Raw genomic sequence first — 5,459 nt, forward strand, 5'->3', positions numbered from 1 at the left:
TTTTGCAAACTGCCGGCAACCTTGCACTCCAAAATATCATTTATAAGTTTTCCTCAGTACAAATGGTCTCTGCACACACAAAACAGCCTCTGCTCGACTAAGAAACAATCCCACCCACGCTGCGGTAAATTTGTGCCAAAGTCACGTGATGCATTAAGAGTTGTTGTTCCGACTTCCCGACATTGAGAAGAATTTCAGTTATCTCTAAACTATTGGGCTAATTTACTAAATGATTGCATTGTTAGGTGCTGTAGAATGGATTGAGGAGGTGAGACCATTAAGAGCTGTCATATGTTCAGATTCCAGTTCATCATTGATCAGTTTAAAAAGAAATCATTCAGAAAGCCATCCAGATATCTTATTAGTAATTCAACAAATATTATATCATATTCATGATGATGGGGTTATCAGCTGTGGTTCTTTGGGGTTCCTGCACATATAGGAGTGAAAGGTAATAAATGGCTGATAAGAAAGCTAAAGAGTCGATAAATAAAAGTAAGAGTGATTAAGAATAGACATGGGTAAATCAGAGGTTCAAAGTGTTATGCTGCCATCTTGTGGTCAAAAATAATACCCGTTTTTTTATGACAAAATGACATCTTTGATGAAAATTAATTGACTTTTACATTCCTGCAGTGAAAAAGAAGGTTCATAATAAGTCATTTGGTTGGACAATTATTCAGAAAGCAAGAGAATTAGGATAAATCATTGAAATATTAGTCCAACAGTACCATTATCAATAACACCACCATGGATCTTACCTGAATCAATAGTAGATTTAACAATATTGGAAAGAAAAATAGAGATACAATGTATATATGTAATTCTTTAATAGTGGAGGAATATATAGAACAGTTTATAATTATGTAAAATGTATACGGATGAATCAAAAAAATCAATTAGGACAAACTGGAGTAGGTGTAATAATTCCAGAGTTTAAACTGCATATAGGGAAGAAATTAAATGAAGGAATATCTGTTTACATGGCAGAAATGATTGCATTATTAGGTGCTGTAGAATGGATTGAGGAAGTGAGACCATTAAGAGCTGTCATATGTTCAGATTCAAGTTCATCATTGATCAGTTTAAAAAGAAATCATTCAGAAAGCCGTCCAGATATCTTATTAGTAATTCAACAATATATATCATATTCAGATGATGGGGGGTATCAGCTGTGTTTCTTTGGGGTCCTGCACATATAGGAATGAAAGGTAATTAATGGCTGATAAGAAAGCTAAAGAGTCGATAAATAAAGTAAGAGTGATTAAGAATAGACATGGGTAAATCAGAGGTTCAAAGTAGTATGCTGCCATCTTGTGGTCAAAAATAATACCCGTTTTTATGACAAAATGACATCTTTGATGAACATTAATTGGCTTTCTTTAGGGTTTACACAATTGGTCCAAGAGACTTTTTGTAGGGACTGAGAAGTTACATCTGCTTACCAAGTTTCATAATTCTCAGACAAAGCATGGCTTGGGGCTTACTGATTTAATGCGTTTTTAATGGTTTTCCACAAACCTGATTTTTGCAATGTGACAGCTCAGGCAAATATGCATATTTCATAAAACCTTTGATAACTTTTAACCCTCAAGGTCTCATCTCCACGCTGAAAAAATTTGAAAGTGATAGCTTAAAATGCCTAGGACTAGTTCGTTAAAGTTTGAGGCAAAAAACCGTCAATATTTTACCCTTTGACCCAAAATGGCAGGCTTCCTGTGGGTTTTAGAGCATACCCACAATAGACTTTTTTTTCATAACTTTAAGAAAGCTACCTACGTAAAAAATTTCAGCTTTCTACGTGTTACGGTTTGGCCCAACTCACTCTAGTTGGCGCTGTTGAGCGGGTTTGCCACGCCCGCTTTCAATTACACTAAAATCATGCGATTTCTCACGGGGGACAATTTTGGGCAAAGTTTGGTGAGTTTTCATGCATGTTTAGGCCTCCAAAAAGCCGTTTCAAAAGTCCCAAGAATAAATAATAATAATAATTAAAGCCGCAAGCGCGATGAGCGGCCCTCGCAGCCAAGCACCGCTGGGGTACGCGCACCGCCGGCCGCCAGCCACCGCAGAAGCTGTCACGCATTTCACGCGCACGTCCACCGGGCAATTCACACGAACCCGTTCGGCAGTGAAATCAGGAGCAGATCGGTTGATGCAGCAAGGAGATACAGCCGTTGAATAATGATATTGCATTTTGGCCACCGGGCCGGACCAAATCGTTCGGCGGGCCGTACGTTTGACATCCCTGGTTTAAACATTAGTTTACTGGTTGAAATGCAGTTCAAGTCTTCAGCTGATCCAAAATGCTGCAGCAAGAGTTACGGAGATAGTTTCCTGCCAAAAGGTTGTAAACAGAAAAGGTGTTGCACACAAATAAAACTTGTTTTGCACACAAAAAGGGGTTTTTTCCACAAAAGAAATTGTTTTGCAAACTGTCCGCCAACCTTGCACTCAAAATATCATTGATATGTTTTCCTCCAGTACAAAATGGTCTCTGCACATACAAAACAGCCTCTGCTCGACTAAGAAACAATCCCACCCACGCTGCGGTAAATTTGTGCCAAAAGTCACATGATGCATTAAGAGTTGTTGTTCAGACTTCCCGACATTGAGAAGAATTCAGTTATCTCTAAACTATTGGGCTAATTTACTAAATGATTGCATTATTAGGTGCTGTAGAATGGATTGAGGAAGTGAGACCATTAAGAGCTGTCATATGTTCAGATTCAAGTTCATCATTGATCAGTTTAAAAAGAAATCATTCAGAAAGCCGTCCAGATATCTTATTAGTAATTCAACAAATATTATATCATATTCAGATGATGGGGTTATCAGCTGTGTTTCTTTGGGTTCCTGCACATATAGGAGTGAAAGGTAATTAAATGGCTGATAAGAAAGCTAAAGAGTCGATAAATAAAAGTAAGAGTGATTAAGAATAGATATGGGTAAATCAGAGGTTCAAAGTATTATGCTGCCATCTTGTGGTCAAAAATAATACCCGTTTTATGACAAAATGACATCTTTGATGAAAATTAATTGACTTTTACATTCCTGCAGTGAAAAAGAAGGTTCATAATAAGTCATTTGGTTGGACAATTATTCAGAAAGCAACAGAATTAGGATTAAATCATTGAAATATTAGTCCAACAGTACCATTATCAATAACACCACCATGGATCTTACCTGAAACAATAGTAGATTTAACAATATTGGAAAAGAAAAATAGAGATAAAATGTATATATGTAATTCTTTAATAGTGGAGGAATATATAGAACAGTTTTATAATTATGTAAAAATGTATACGGATGAATCAAAAAAATCAATTAGGACAAACTGGAGTAGGTGTAATAATTCCAGAGTTTAAACTGCATATAGGGAAGAAATTAAATGAAGGAATGTCTGTTTATACGGCAGAAATGATTGCTTTATTAGGTGCTGTAGATGGATTGAGGAAGTGAGACCATTAAGAGCTGTCATATGTTCAGATTCAAGTTCATCATTGATCAGTTTAAAAAGAAATCATTCAGAAAGCCGTCCAGATATCTTATTAGTAATTCAACAAATATTATATCATATTCAGATGATGGGGTTATCAGCTGTGTTTCTTTGGGTTCCTGCACATATAGGAGTGAAAGGTAATTAAATGACTGATAAGAAAGCTAAATTCAATTCAATTCAATTCAATTCAATTCAATTTTTTCAATTCAATTTTATTTATATAGCGCCAAATCATGAAACATGTCATCTCAAGGCACTTTACAAAGTCAAGTTCAATCATATTATACAGATTGGGTCAGATTATACAGATTGGTCAAAAATGTCCTATATAAGGAAACCAGTTGATTGCATCAAAGTCCCGACAAGCAGCAGTCACTCCTGGGGAACCGTAGAGCCACAGGGAGAGTCGTCTGCATTGTACATGGCTTTGCTGCAATCCCTCATACTGAGCAAGCATGAAGCGACAGTGGGAAGAAAAACCACCCATTAACGGGAAGGAAAAAACCTCCGGCAGAACCGGGCTCAGTATGAACGGTCATCTGCCTCGACCGACTGGGGTTACAGAAGACAGAACAGAGACACAACAAGACAGACAAACAAGCACAGAAGCACACATTGATCTAGTAATCTGTTCTACATTAGATGGTAGTAGCGGGTGAGCCGTCTTCTCTGGATGATGTCACAGTTAACAGAACGCCAGACCAGGTGTACCTACTATGAAGAAAAGAGAGAGAGCAAAAAGTTAAAAGCTGAAATGACGACAGTCATTTCAATGTAATACAATGCAAAACTGGAGAACAGTAGACTGAAGAACAGTAGAAATCAGTTGAGTGAGAAAATTAGACCCTGATGTCCTCCAGCAGCCTAGGCCTATCACAGCACAACTATAGAGATAGCTCAGGGTATGAGCCACTCTAACTATAAGCTTTGTCAAAAAGGAAAGTTTTAACATTAGTCTTAAAAATAGATAGGGTGTCTGCCTCACGGACCAAAACTGGGAGTTGGTTCCACAGGAGAGGAGCCTGATAGCTAAAGGATCTGCCTCCCATTCTACTTTTAGAGACTCTAGGAACCAGCAGCAGACCTGCAGTCTGAGAGCGAAGTGCTCTGTTAGGAACATACGGGGTAATCAGAGCTCTGATATATGGTGGAGCTTGATTATTAAGGGCTTTATACGTTAGAAGGAGAATTTTAAATTCTATTCTTGATTTAACAGGAAGCCAATGAAGGGAAGCTAAAATTGGAGAAATATGATCCCTCTTGTTGATTTTCATCAGAACTCTTGCCGCAGCATTTTGAATCAGCTGAAGACTTCGAACTGCATTTTGTGGACTTCCTGATAGTAAAGAATTACAATAGTCCAGCCTTGAAGTAACAAATGCATGGACTAGTTTTTCAGCATCACTCCTGGACAGAATGTTTCTAATTTTGGCGATATTCCGGAGGTGAAAAAAGGAAACTCTGGAAACCTGTTTAATATGGGATTTAAATGACATGTCTTGGTCGAAAACAACACCAAGATTTTTAACTTTATTACCAGAGGCCAAGTTAATGCCATCCAGATTAAGGGATTGATTAAGAACTTTATTTTTTGAAGACTCTGGCCCAAAGATTACAACTTCTGTCTTGTCAGAATTTAAATGCAGGAAAGAGTCGATAAATAAAAGTAAGAGTGATTAAGAATAGACATGGGTAAATCAGAGGTTCAAAGTATTATGCTGCCATCTTGTGGTCAAAAATAATACCCGTTTTTATGACAAAATGACATCTTTGATGAAAATTAATTGACTTTCTTTAGGGTTTACACAATTGGTCCAAGAGACTTTTTTGTAGGGACTGAAAAGATACATCTGCTTACCAAGTTTCATAATTCTCAGACAAAGCATGGCTTGGGGCTTACTGATTTAATGCGTTTTTAATGGTTTTCCACAAACCTGATTTTTGCAATGTGACAGCT

Source organism: Fundulus heteroclitus, unplaced genomic scaffold (genome assembly GCF_011125445.2).
Source record: "Fundulus heteroclitus isolate FHET01 unplaced genomic scaffold, MU-UCD_Fhet_4.1 scaffold_60, whole genome shotgun sequence".
Classification (NCBI taxonomy): Eukaryota; Metazoa; Chordata; class Actinopteri; order Cyprinodontiformes; family Fundulidae; genus Fundulus; species Fundulus heteroclitus.